The sequence below is a fragment of the Phytophthora cinnamomi genome (assembly GCF_018691715.1).
Source record: "Phytophthora cinnamomi strain GKB4 chromosome Unknown Contig12, whole genome shotgun sequence".
In the NCBI taxonomy this organism is placed as follows: Eukaryota; Oomycota; class Peronosporomycetes; order Peronosporales; family Peronosporaceae; genus Phytophthora; species Phytophthora cinnamomi.
The window spans coordinates 552672-567917 of record NW_027150945.1 but is presented as its reverse complement, the minus strand read 5'-3'; positions in this window follow the sequence as shown (position 1 = coordinate 567917).

The following is a 15246-nucleotide window of genomic DNA, read 5'->3' as shown; positions in this document are numbered from 1 at the left end:
AACCTACGAAGTTAAGGTGCATCCAAGAACAATTTCTCGGCATCTCAAATGTACAGCATGATAAATGAACTGGTAGCTAGATACAATAGTGCCAATGACTCCGACACTGGTGTTGCTACGAGAAACATCGTGAGTGAGGCAGAGTACGAGTTTTAAATATCAGATGGTGAAGAAGATGACAAAAGTATCCATCCCTGCGCTTTTTTTTTAACTGGATGAGTTTTGTCTCGAGTATGCATTAGTTTTGTCCTTGGTAATCAAGTATTTTGTCACTCGACGGTAATAAAAATCGCCGCGATTTAAATTGTATCGGTTTAAAAATGGTACAACTTATATCACTTTACAGAGGGGAACAGGGGTTGAGATCGCAATTTTCAAGAGAGTAGGCTCAATCTATTGGTGCTAGGTGGGAGTTAAACGTCGTCATCAACAGGTTCAGGGAACCCCAGGCGGTGCAAAACCGTCCTGATTACGTCACTATCAAGAGTAAACTCGGTTGGTCGGTGATAGAGGTGCTGGTAGTGTTGCCAAACGAGCAGCTGCAACAGAGAATGTGTGGGCTAATCGCACGCACACCGTGGAAATACATATCGTTCCGGAGACGCCATAGCGTGTGGAACACAGTGGCTGTGTGGATGTGCCATAAAAGGAGAAGACTCTCACGACGAGGGCGCCATTCGTCATGGCCATCGTGGCCGGACGTGAAAATCAGCAGCTTCCACCCCAGGGAGCATCGAAAATCTGGAGCCCATGGTTTTCGTATCTTCTGCCACAACACCTGGACGGGGTCACACTCGAAGAAGCAATGCGTAGCAGCCTCTGTAGCCCGGCGGTCAGGGCATATACAGTGTTACACCAGCGGTGATACTGCACTCAAGTGACCCTAGCCTATTGACGGGAGGTTTATCCTGGTAGTGCAACGGGTACGTTGTACGGACAGCCCTAAAAGGATTAATTCAAATTTGTGGACCACGAAACCGTAACGAAGTGCATCAATACAAATTTCAAGTGTATTCATCTGTAAAAACTAAAGTTTGTATCCAACACGATAGGGTATGTATTGTCAAAGGTACTGAGGAATAAAGTTGAAGAGTGAAGGCGGCTGTGGTTGTTCGCCTTATAATATAACATATTGTGGCACGAGCTGCACGTCTAGCCAGGGATCGGAAATAATAAAGTGGTACCTTAAAATTGCAATTTTGTGAAGCGACAAATCTACTACACATTCCCGATGGGGTGTTCAGCAAACGCATGGAACCTAAAACCGAGAGTTATTTTTAGTGACTTCCAAGTTCCAGGGGGAAACCACGTTCAGCTAAACACGCTTTCACCCTCAAATATGGAACCCCCCCTTCACCTCTCTCTATATTAGTAGTATAGGTCCGGGACAGTTCATGTAATTTTTTTTCAAAGCGTTATTTAACCATCGACACTAACCCTAAGGCGTAAATTTCAAAAATAGAAAATAAATCGAAAAAATCGAGGAAAACACCTATTGATACCTTCTGGTGCGAAGGAGGTACCCTCCACACCTTCTAGCACCATCAAAGCTCTCGACGTCATTCATTCGAAGGCATTTCAAGTAAATTTTCTAAGGATTAGAAATTCGATCCATCCTGATATATAATATAGTAAGTATACATAATCCATATATTCGATCCAACGATCCAATGGACGCCTACCATAAGTGGTCTAATCACTCGACATATCTTCTGCAGATATGGCGGGGCATAACGCGAAATAAATCTCGTGAGACGTAAAAATCGTCTCAATAAACAGCCCTACCCCTAGACTTATGCAGTGAACCCATCTTAATTGTTGATCTTGAAGTTTGTACAGTCTATGCCGACCATCACTCTAGCCGTTGAAGCTGCCATATATCTTCGCATATCTCAGTTTGCGCCCCTCGCTCACTTTCGAAAATCGTCAGCTGAGTGACAAGCCGCGCTGCCACTGCAACGAAAGGTACGCGCCTGTACACGCACGTATGTATTTGGCCAGTTATACTGATTGCTGTCTCTACTGCTAAGAACCATGGTCCACTCGACAACCTACTGGCGCGTCCGATGCATCCAAGACTCGAGTGACGAGGAGAACACCCCGCCGAACGTGGACCAAGGCGGCGGCCAGGCCGAGGTGAGAGCCGTGAAGGCGGCATCCGTGGCAAGCGGCAGCAAGGACTGGCCGAGCGCGAAGAAGACGACGTCCGTGGAGAGCGACAGCTCCACGGGGACCGCGACTCCGCCGTGGGTGGCCCCGCAGCACGGCGTTCGATTGCCGAAGGCGGTCACGTACCCAGCCCCGCTCGAGGCAGCGACGGACACCGCCTCGTCGACGCCACCGCCCACGCGGAACCCGCTCAGCCCCACGACGTCATCTCCAGTCCTGCTGGAGACACCGCTGTCTCCCCCCCCTCAACGCCCACGGCCAAGGCCCCAGCCTCGAGAGCGTCGCAGCGCCAGCCAGGAACGCCGAGCTGCTATTGGTCCGTACGCATGCCACCGAGGACAGCTGCAGTTGCCGTCTTCGCCGATGGTGAACCCAAGCGGCCTCATGCGGACGAGTCCACCTCCTGCTACCCGTGCGGAGCCTCGTGCCGCTCGGCCGCGCGAACGATTCGTTCCCGCTCAATGGCCATTTCGCGTGGCTCACCTCCGTGAGCAAGTCAACCCGCTCGGCATGATCTTCCCCGCGGTGCCCCACTTCGGCTAGTGTGACTGCACTTCTCCATGCCGAGTGGGGACCTGCCGCAATTCGTTGATGCAGTTGTACTGCAACAGGAACTGTTGTCCGTACGAGGGTATGTGCGGGAACGGTCTGTCGGAGTCGACGAAGGTCCGCTTGGCGAGGAACGCGCGAACGCGGCAGCTGTCTGTGGTGGCCACCGACGACATTGAGAGCGGCGAGGTGTTGGGCCAGTACTTGGGCGAGCTCGAGCACGTGAGCGTTTCGCCCGAGAACCGCCCACGCAACGAGGGCTACCGCCGCGTCATGAGGCAGAGGCCAGAGACGCCCAGCCACCCCATTTGCGTTGCCGTCAACGCCCGGCACCTTGGGGGACTGATGTGGTTTGTAAACCTCTCGTGCAAGTCGGTGGCTACACTCTGCAAGGTGGCGAATGGGCGGCGAACGACGGTCGTGGTGGTTACTACGGAAGACGTGCTCCAAGGACAAGAGATCACGGTCGACTACGGGGATGACCTGTGGTTTATCTACCGCTGCGGCAGCCAATCGTGCCACCACCGCGCGATCCAAGACCAGCGCGACCCGTAGCGAATGCAGAGGAGATGTAGCGAGCGATGAGGGGAGATGTGTTGCATAGGTAAGCGTACTGTGATGAGCATGTGCAAGTAAGTCCATGAATCCATGTCTGACAAGCATGTTTGATATCGAAGATGACTGTTATTGCTAGAAAATGGAACGTTTGTATTCAACATCGAGTGACTGCAGCCTTGTTTGGCGCCAAAACGGAGCGCGGCCTGGACGCGAGTCTGCCGTGGCCTTCTCGCGCGCGATGTTTGGGCGCGAACTCGCGCTCTGTGTTGTCGCTTTATTGGTGGTGGTGGCGTCGAGGGGTAATCGGCTGTGGTGTTGCCGAGGCCGCCGACAGTACCGCGGCTCCTTGAGATGTCATTCTTGCTTTTACCAAGCATCACCCAATTCCTCCGCTCCGAGCACAACTACTTCCCACCCCCCAAGCTCTCCATCGCCGTCCCCGGTACGCCGCTACTACTGCTATGCATGCGTTGGCTACGTCGTGGTACTCACACGCTCGTGTGTTCTACAGCTGGCGAAACTTACTGGAAGCTCTAACTACAAGGTGAACGAGGTTCGCCGCCTCCTGGTTCTCGTCGCCAAGTATCTCCCGCTTGGGAAGGACGAGTGGGAGCGCCTCGCGAGTCACTTCAACGCCAACCGTGGCCGTGGCGTTTGCGAGCGCGACTACGAAAGCCTTCGGCGGAAGTTTAAGGTGGTCTACAGCACCCGCAAGCCCACAGGGGTGCCAGAAATACCGCCTCACATCAAGGAGGCCAAGCTGCTGAAGAAGGCCATCGACGACAAGGCTAACGTGGTTATCATGGACGACGGAGGCGACGAGGACGAAGAGGAGGAGCAGAACGAGCAGCCGGACTTCTGCTTCGAGTTCGACGGCTATGAGAGCTTCGACCACGCGACCTGCACCGATGATCGTGGCGCTGTAAGCGGCACCGGCGGTGACAACGGCATCTGCGCCGAGTTCACGAGCGGTAGCACCGCGAGCGATGACTCGGTACACTCCGACGAACCGTGTAGCTTCGGCGCAGACAGCAGTGGCACGTCGGCCACGCAACCCGCCAACCGCGTCAGCGACTCCTCGGACCTGCTCGACTCGGCCGCGGTCAACGAAGGGCTGGAAGCGTTTGCGAGTACGCCACGCCCAGCACCGGTGACCATGCGTTCGAGCCCACGCCTTCGCTCGGCTGGGCTTAAGAAGACAGCGAAGGCGCCGCCTGTGGCTGACCCGAGACCTTCAACTACGACAACGGCGACGAGTGGTTCATCTAGCGCCGACAAGGCTTCGAGTGCACGTACGCGAGGCCAAGAGGTCACTTGCACGCGCGACCAACAGGAAGCGCAGCGCTACCCGAAGCTTGCCAACCCATCCAGCAAACTGGGAGGGGGGAACTTGGCCGACTTCCGCGACACAGTCGGCCGCAAGCGTGCGTACGAGGAGGACGAGGGGTTGATCGAGGCTAGCTACGCGAAGGCAAAGCGTGCCCGGGCTGCTGAAGCTACAGCGGCACTGAAGAAATGGCTGAGCGAGCTGGAGAGTTCGGCCAACACGATGGGGGGCAACATCTTCGAAATGATGCTGATGATGCGCGAGGAGAACGAGCGCAAGGCCGAAGCCCGACGCATGGAGAAAGAGCAGCGCCGCCGCGATGAGCTCGCCGCTCGTGAGGTGCGCTACCTTGCGGACAAGGTGGAAGCGGAGGAGCGGCGCCGCCAGGAGAAGCTCGAGATCGAGGAGCGTGCGCGTCGTGACAAAGAGGAGGCCCGAGCTCGCACACAGGAGCTGATGCTGTTGATCGGTGCTCTGACGAAGAAGGACTGATCTACGCGCAGATGCAGAGGGTGCAGAGAAGACAAAAACAAGAGGGGCAGTTCATTTGTAACGTTTACATCTCCAAAGCAGCCCTCGTTAGCAAAACGTCAACAGCGACAACAGCTAATCTCAATGACGACATGACTAACATCACCTCGATATCAATTGCTACGATGCAAGCTAGGCCGTGGCACTTTGCAGCGCCCAAGCCAACAGAGACAAATAGATCAAGAATACAAGAGCTGAGATGGGCATCCATGCTATTTACTCAAATTCAAAGCTACAGCTTCTACAGACACGAACGTTCGTCCTACTGCGGTATCGCCATGTCGTTAGCGAAGGTGGTGCGAATCACAGAGATCCCGACGGTGCGGACGCGAAAGTTTGTCATGCGGAACATGTTGTTCAGCCGCACGCCTCGTAGTTGCTGGTCGTAGGGTAGCGGTAGGTTTAGACGACTGTAGACCTTTTTAATGCTGCCCATGCCCCACTCCGCAGCCTGCCTCACGGAGGCGATCGCGTTGTGCAGCGTGCGCGCCGAGCTGCGAAGCGAGGGCAAGATCCTGTCCAAGTCGCCGTCCTTGAGCGGCGTGAGGATTCGGCCGGTCATGGCCGTGGAGCACGGGAAGGCCGAGTCGGACACGACGTTCATGCGCTCATCCGGGCAGAACGTCGGGTTCGTCAGCTTCGTTCGGAACTCGAGAGATGTGTCGGAGTCGTTCCACGACCCCGGGCAATTATGCTTGCACCAGATGATGCAGCCGTTGGCTGCGAAACAAATCGTCCCGGTGACGAAGACTGAGTGCAGCCAGCCGTTGTACATTGCGTTTTGTAGATCAGCACTAGATGGTTGTTGCACCTGCACTGTACGTCAAGAACAATATTACCAAACAGGTTACCAAACTAATACATTTACAGAGTTCATACGTACGCGGAAGTTTTTGCCGTCTATGAAGCCAAACGTATGCTTCAGAAGCGGCTCGCGCGCCTCGACTAGCTTTGCCAGTTGCATCTGGCGAGAAGGCGAAGGCCATCAGATGCGCGCAGGTGCGTAGCCATCCAGCGCCTTCGAGAGCGCCTCCTCCGCCCTTTTCAGCGTTCGCGACAACGTGCTGGGCGGCACACCAAAGAGCATGCACAAGGTGGTCTGCTCCATGGAGCCTACGGAGAAGCATAGGACGAGACCAAGTGCCTGGTGGTGACAGCGTAGCTTAGGAGGGCGACCTGTCGTCGACGGTTTTGGGATGTAGTAGAAGCTCGAAAAGCGACTAAGAAGCTGGTGGAAGGCGGCTCTGCGCATGCATGTATCAAATTTAGTCAACAGAGTGTACACAATGAGCGATATATTTATTAGTACCTTGTGAGACTAGTTGCATTTAGGAAGTTGAGGTCGTGGCCGCTGGTGTACAAGACCATCCACGCGGCCTCACAGGGCGTGTAGAGGCACTGCGAGGTCAGGTGGTGGCACGTGCGCACCGCAATGCGCCACGCCTCCTCCACCAACGCGTCGTGCACGTCGCGGCGGGCCTCGTGCAGCTTCGCGTTGTGATGCAGGTACGCCTCGCACAGCAACAGCATCGTGTCCTCTTCCTCGCTCATCTCGTCTTCTCTTGCGTAGCTTCCCGCCCGACGTGATATGGCGAAATGCAAGCGAACTTCAAGTGGGGGCGATATCTGGATGGATTGTGCATGTTTTAGTGTCCTAAACGAAGTGTCCGGGTACATAGGCAATTGTATCGCATCAGTGGTTGAAGGGGACTAAATAGACCGACCAGAGATGAACCTAAATGCCTTTTATGGTGGAGCAAATTTGATAAGTCGACATACCCGGGATTAAGAACCGACATATCTGCAGCAGATATGTCGAGCGATTAGACCACTTTTGGTAGGCGTTCAATCAACCAACCAACCTATAACGCTAATCATGAACGCATTAGCTTATGTCGAAGACTATTTCCACGACGACGAGGAGTACGTCTATGAGTTGATGTATGAGGCACATTATGGCGCGACTGTTAATGAAGATGGATATGAAGACGACGATTTCTTATACGATCAATAGCAATGTAAAGAAGAACTTCATAACAGTTTAGTTCGACAACGTATCTTTTCGTCATGGTATAGTAAGTATGCTAAACGCTATCTACCTGGAATTAATAACTACATTGAAGATCATACTTTCGACGATGAAAATATGTACAATGATTTGTTTGAGTTAATTGCTGGGCATCACTTCGCATACGATAACCAATGATTATTTATTGAGCAACTTTTTTAAAATTTGAGTATCAAAAACTGTTTCGATCCTGAATTGCTGAGGAACTAATCACTGAAGCTATGCATCCAAGACGCTTGATGAAGCAAATGAAAAGCTTCGATGACATCGAAGACCTCTTCAAATCGATGGGATGCTAATTCTAAATCCGAGATTTTTTAATCAAAATATAGATATGAACAGAGCTTTCGCCTTACATAGATTTTTCAATCAAAGCGATGACTTTAGCGATCACTATTACTGCTATCGTCGTGTGTTAAAGGATATCAAGCTCATCAGATTCTATTTTTTTCACAAAAAAATACAATCGGCTTACAGCTCATTTAGAGCAGTCAAAAGCTTAGGCATCTTTTCACAAACAAATCCATTCTTCTTCAACCATTCGATGTAGTTGGAACCTACGGCCTTGATCTGTTTGATCATTTTGTTTTAATACTTGCCCCATGTTAGTAAGAATGAACCATCATCGTTTTGGTAGTTAATTCTGAGGAACTCAGCAATTTCAGGGTTCGATTCAAGCAGAATCTTCTGGTTCAGCAACCAACGACAGTTGCTGGGGTCAGTTGCATGGACTTCCATGATCGTCTTCGACTTGTGCTTTCCAAAATTAACTAATGCGCTCATGATTAGTATCGAATGTATCTATATACATACCCACCAGGAAATTTTCAAAAATATATTAATTAATTCAATTATGAGTATTTACGACCTAAGGAAGAGTAAATCAGTGATTAGCATAACTATGATTCGTTTTATTGGTAGAGGAGACTTACACTTACTCGTTTCCGGAGCAAAGATAGATGTTAGAGTTAAGCAGATCGCTTGTGAGAAAGGTAAGACGCTCCTCCAAGTCAAGAGCAGTGATGACAGAATCAGACTCAAGAAAGGTGATTACATAGTTTTGAAATCCTTCGAACCAGAGCTTAGTCAGCCGTATATTCAAGTACATCTCCTGTCAAGAGGTTGAAGGTCGTTTCGTTTTCAAAGCCAACAAGTACCAGCATGTTGCAGCCCTGCGTCGAGGCGTTAGTTCCCATGACCTGAGCGCTCTGAGGTACGTCATTTTCAGTGAGGCGCGATACATCGGCTACGAGGACACGGTTAGTCTGCTGCCGGGTTTGGTAGTCAATAAGGCCGTTCGACAACTCCGTTGTTTGATCACCATTGATCGAGCCGAGCTTCGAGAACTCATTAATGAAATTTTGGAAATCATAGTCATAGCTGATATCAAACACTTGCTGACTACCGATACGTACGTTGAAATTACGAATCGACGAACCTGGCTGGACGGTCCAAAGCGCGCTATCGAAACAGCTTTGGAATTCCTGAATGGTAGCCGACGAGAAATTGCCTGAAGAGGTCTCTGCGAAAGGAAGCAAAATCACTACCTTAGCATTCTTCAGCGGAGCCGATAGCTGTAGATCAAATGCAGTGTTCATCTGAGTGGTAGAGGTGCCAGTAGCAGCGCGCTGGTAGAACCACTGGGCATAATAATCCACGTATCTGATAGTCTTGTTAGGCTTACTGATGATAGCTTGGGGGTACTCAAGATCTCATAGAGACGGGTAGTCGTGAATGGAAAGTATGTAGAATCAATAGTAGGCTCCAGGGAGTTCGTAATTGCGTCCCATGCGACAGAGATCTGTCCGGCAACAGACGTGGCGATCACACCAGAGTTCGGAGAATTAGCTCCCGCTCCAGTTGCAACGAGGATTGGGAAGTCTGACCCGAAACGAGAGTGGTCGAAGATGGAGACATACCCTTCGTAGTAGTAGTAGCAATAACTGCATTGCCCTGGTTCACGCTGAAACGGAGCTTAATCTGCGGATTAGCCATCAAATCAAATTCCTTTAAGATTAAATGAAGATCGACGAGCTTGATTTTAAGCATATAGTTCCACGTTCCTGCGACTACACCTTCAGCAGTACCACCAGGAACAAAAGCACCACGACCAAAATGATTAGCAGTAGTGTTCGCAGAGCCAGAAGCGATAGTAGCCCATCCGTTCGTGTTCTGACCTCCTGCCGTTGGAGGATTACTCAGCCGACGCTTAACAAAGCCATCATTTGTTTGTAGAACACTCATTCCAGTGCCTGAAGTAACAGAATCTACTCCAGTTAGATCCGAAGCAACGTTCGAGTATCCATCTCGATTTAGCGACCTAGTTCCGTTTGACCATTGGATTGAGCCAGCTGTGTCAGGAAAGAGGAAATCCTCAGCACCGTGCTTCTGAACATAGTCGAGCGAAGACTCAGCCTGGGCACGAAGGTTGTTGGCAAATAACTTATATTCAGACATCGAGATGATCGACTTGCCATTGAGTTCGAGGCTCATGCCGTCGATAACATTCCAAGTACCAGCCTTCATTCCAACCGATTGACGGTTACCAGCCGCACCAAGAGCGGTAGAGGCGTGGGTGTTCTTCATGCTCACTTTGCAAGGGATTACAACGTACGCATCGCGAAGGCATGCGAAACCCTCCGCACCATTGATCTGAGCAGTAGCATCGATTGTAATAACGCCATTCGCGTATGAACCTGATTGAGATCGATCACATACGGAACACGCTTGCGTGAACTGACCTTGACGGCTGGGTCGCTCTTCAGCGGAGACAGATATAGAAATTGATCGGCGAGTTGAGTTTCCGACATACTTATGAGAGCACTTATATAGCTCTCGATATGGGATCTACGACAAAGTAAATAATCCAAATGGAATTAGTAAAGCCAGCATCCTCTGATCATGATCTCATCGCTCTTGCTAAGAAGCTTGATATTCATCTTGTCAAAGGAGATCAACTCGCCCCTCCATAGGAAAGGATCGTTTCTGATATTACTACTCAAGCCGAACCAGGATGTAGGACATTGAACAGCGGCCCATGATCATGAATACTACGACAGTATGGGGCCGCCAGCAACCTATGGTATTAGCAATTACAATGAACTCCAGACTCAATCAGCGCATGAGAATATTGCGGCATATGGTGTATGCTTTGACTATACGCAAAGCAACATAATCGCATGGATCTCTTCAAATCCGTGATTAACTTCAATACCACTGTCATTTAATTCAGAGAATATACTACGATCATATACCGTGAACTTATCACCTCAAGCGGTGTCCCAGCACAAAAGCTACGTAATGTTGTCAAATCTGGCAAGTTATCGCTTACAGCAGCCGAGCTGGCTGGCACAGGAGCCAAACTACACTTGCATCGTGAATCTCATGAGAAGGTGTTAAAAGCCAAAAACGCCCACCGCGGCGTCAGGCATCACATAACGAAACACGAGATTAAAAAAGGATATAAAAAGCGCTTGGATCAAGCGTTTGGAGTAAGATTTGGTCGGGACTCAAACCTACTTATCGATTCTCCAAAGACTCGGGACTACTAAGCAAGGCTGCTGATGCTGCTATTCCAGCTCTTGCTACCGCGGTAGGACAGCCAGAACTCGCAGTTCCAGCTCGTGCAGGTATCAAAGCTCTAACAGGCGTCGGAGTAGATGATTATGATAGTGATGAGGAAGGAGGTCGCGTTAGTTTCGTAGATGCCAAGCGACATGCGGGCAATGCCCTCCGATATGCTAAGACAAAGGGGATCGTCACTGACGTCATCGATGAGGGCGAGCGTTTCCTACAAACTAAGGCAACCAAGCCTGAACATCACGAGCTCATCACCAGTGTCCGCAAGGGTATCAAACATCGCTTTGGAGTAGATGTCGCACCTAAGAGAAAAACCAAGTTTTCGAAGGGTTCCCCTGAAGCTAAGGCTCATACGGCTAAGCTTCGTTCTATGCGTAAACGCAAGACTAGGGGCTCTTTCACTATGTGATCATACTAAGAAAAAAATGTTTTTTTAGTTTCGTTTTTTACGCAGTAGGAGCATGGTATTAACGCTATTATCACGGAATTTCACTACTTGATTATCCTGGTTCCATATCGAGAGGGTAATGCTCGCCCGAGGGCCGTCGTGCGTCTGGCACCAAGTTTCGTGGCTTGGGAAATACTGAATCTACTGACCCCTACCGGCATTTCCTTTATCAAAACAGGCCATCGTATCTCCCGAAATCACGAATTCATTCCTGATAAGATCACACCGAACGATGTAGCTCATACGAGGGCTGATAGCTGGAATGGAATTGCTCAGAAGACTCGTAGAAGTTGTCTGAGGCGAAAGTGGGTATGTAGCAGCTGTGAAGCCGAAAATCGAACCAAACTTATAATTATTGGTGATCAGACGCGGGACTCGCGTTGGTGTAGGAAGTCCTGTTCCTGTTGTCGAATATAGACCCGTCGCCGGTCTCGTGTATCCAGTTGGAAGTGAAGTCGGAGTAGCTGAGCAATCCACCTGACATGCATAATAGGTGCTGTTCTCCTCTAATTGAATGTAGAAGACATTATTTCCATTACTATCAATCAGATAAGTTCCAGCTGCGACCAGCGAGAACTGTGTATTTCTGTTGATATCACTGTACAGGTAGTATCCGTCTTGCAGATTGAAGTTAAAAGTAGAAACGGTAGAGGCAGTTTCAATTTGGAAAGAGGTTTTAGCGAATTGCCCTGAATCGATGTTGAACTCAGAGTTGTACAAGTTAATCGACTGAATTGATGCTTCGACACCTTTGACATTACACGCCGAGCCAGGAAAATTGTAACGCCAGGTGTTGTTCAAATTATTTTGAACCAGGTTAATAATATCAATCTTGATAAAGCTTGCCATTGTTGCTATATGTACCAATTCATTTTAATTCTAATAGATAGAATGATTATGATATAAAAACTTTATATATATATATGATCGGACGCGTAAATAAGATAGTCAATGCTGATGACAGTACGGTATATATCGGAAGTACCTATAAAACGTTATTAGAGCGCTGGTGGGGACACAAAACTAATTATAAACGGTGGGCTGACGGTAAACTTGATCGCTGTCCAGCCATGATTTATAACCATTTTCTCGAATTTGGGATTGACAACCTTGACATTCATTGCATTAGTGAGTATGAAGTCGATGATCGGAGGCAGTTCCGCGAATTTGAGCAGCTCGTTATCGATTCAACAGATTGTGTCAATAAGCAGCCAGCTTATCGATCAAGAGACGGACGCTTAGAATATCAGCATACCTATTACCAAGAGAATAAAGATAGACTACTCGAAAAGGGGCGTCAATATCGAATTAATCATAAAAACACTAAGAACGCCGGCGATATGAAATGTTATCGGGCTAATAGAGACAGAATTTTAGCGAGGACAAGCGAAAAGATTTCATGTGCTTGTGGCTCATAAATTGAAAGACGGGTGAAATCCCAACCTGAACGAACTGCAAAGCATCGACGTTGGTTAGAGTCCCGGTGTTCTTAAAGGTATGATGGATTAACGACTTGATCGAATCCATATCTTAGCTCACTTTTAACACTATCGAGAAGCAAAATTTGACCTTTACCTCGTGCGACTGCTCTATTATACGCAGTAACCATTTTTTGGTCATTTCCTTCGATGTTGAAGTCCCGGACAATCATTTGTAGATCCCTCTTATTATTGGCACGTGGAATCGCGACAATCTCAGTATTCAAGCGGATCATCTTATCAGTAGCAAATCAGCTGTGCGATAGAAATATCGTGCTCAGTTTATGATGACGACCTCTTGTGAAATAATGACTGAAGATATTCTTCTGAAGGGATTTATCGTTGCTACAGTCATCGATGATAACGAGCTCGGGTTTATTCGCCGGTGTGCGTCGGATCGCATTAACAGATGGAGGAGTTTCGTGAAATGATACGAATCCTTCCAGCTTGTCGCGAAGATAGTCATACAGCTCTTGATGTGGATTGCGAGCAATGATATGGAGGTGGGAGAAGACATGAGGTGAGCTTTTCAGCAGATTGTTTTTCCCTGAGAACGAGGGGCCAAGGATAACCATTCGAAATAGCTTCTTGATACCAAGCTCCGTGATATCACCTACCAAGTCGGCTCGACACTTCTTTGGCAATGATCCACCATAATCGGGAATAGCGCTCATGACTAAAAATCACTTGACTTATATAAGAGATACTAAAAATGAGTGGGTTAAGTTATCCTCCTCCTACTTTCGTTTCTTCATGCTACAATCCAGCATTCTACCTCTCGCTTGATCAGACGGGATAATTGACATATGCATACGCCCAAACGCTATATCTCGGCATTAATGATTATCGACTGAGCTATATTACAGACGTAACGGCTGGTCCATCTACCCCTTGTGTAGCACTTGTTGTTGCTCCAGATGGGTCACTCAGCGGATTAGGAGCACTAAGTTGCTCCAGTCTATTGGTGAATGGATCTACAGCATCATCGGCTCCAAGCTACGTACTCGGTATTACACCTGGCACTGCAGCTTTAAGTAAAGCACTTGTACTTGATGCATCGGGCAATATCTCTGAAATCAATTCGCTCTCATCAGAAAGCCGTGCTGGAACACTTATTACTGCCGCTCAGCCTAATATCACATCGCTTTGTACGCTAACTGGCTTGAGTTGCTCAGGATCGATTTCAGGTACAGTATCTACAGCGGCTCAGCTTAATATCACTTCCGTTGGCACGCTAACCGGTCTTACGGTGAGTGGAAATATTAGTGGTACTTTAAGCACAGCATCTCAACCTAGTATTACATCCGCTGGTACGCTAACCGCCGTAAATTGCTCTGGAAACGTATCGGGAACGCTTAGTACTGCTGCTCAGTCGATTATCACTTCGGTAGGTACTCTGGCATCTATTTCGCTTTCAGGAGGCAACTCCTGATGCACCAGCCTATCGGCGAGTGGTATAGTGAGTCTAAGTAATGCAACGTATAGCTCATCATCAGCTAGTGAAGCTTTAGTTGTATCTGGAGGTGTTGGAATTGCTAAGAACATCGTTAGAGGAGGAACTGCAATCTCGAGTCCCGCTTGGCAAAGTCAAGGAATTCAGCATGCCGGACTAAGCGCTGTACATACGGATAGCTCAGCAGCAGCCAATTCTATTGTACCTTACTCCGTTATCAACTCTCTCGCTTCCTGTACTATTGCAGCCGTTAGTAGCAATATAACATATTCGTTTGCTTCTACATTATACATTCAAGGCAGCCCTACTGCAGGTAGCAACGTTTCCATCCTGAATTCGTACGCGCTCATGGTATCCGCTGGTCGATGCCTGATAGGAGATTCTACGTATGCTACCGCTTCGACCGCAGCTCTAATCGTGTCAGGAGGAATGCTTGTCAATCGCAACTTAATGATTGCATCGGGGGGATTAAGTCTTAATAGCTGGACTACTACGGCTCCGCAGCTGTATATCACTTCAGCTACGTATACTAATAATTCGACGGCTGCTTCTTCAACGGTTGCCTCAACATGTATGAACACTTTCGCAGCTTCAACGATCGGAGATATCAATACGGGCGCTATCACTACCCGAGCGGCAACGGTATATATCAGCGGCACTCCAACAGCTGAAACAAATATGACTTTGACGAACAGCCACGGCCAATGGATACCAAGTGGTTTAACTTATATGGGTGGAGCTATCTCCGCTATATCACAATCCACGGGAACCCTTATCGTTGGCGGAGGAGTCGGCATAGGCGGGGATTGCTGGGGGAACCTCTTTCAGGTGGTTAGTGGCGTTTTAGTAAATACTCTTGCTGCTTCTCAATCTGCGTGGCAAACCATTACAGGAAACGACGTCAATTGGCTCGATAGAACATATACTATCTGCCAGTATTTTTATGGATCAAATGCAACGCCGGTACGGGCCTGCGTTCAGGTTAGCTACGGTTCGAACGCAACATCGACTAATGCCATGTACATAGGGACCATGTCGAATTGCGATCTCAGAATCGGCACTGGCGATAGCACCCGCATGACCATA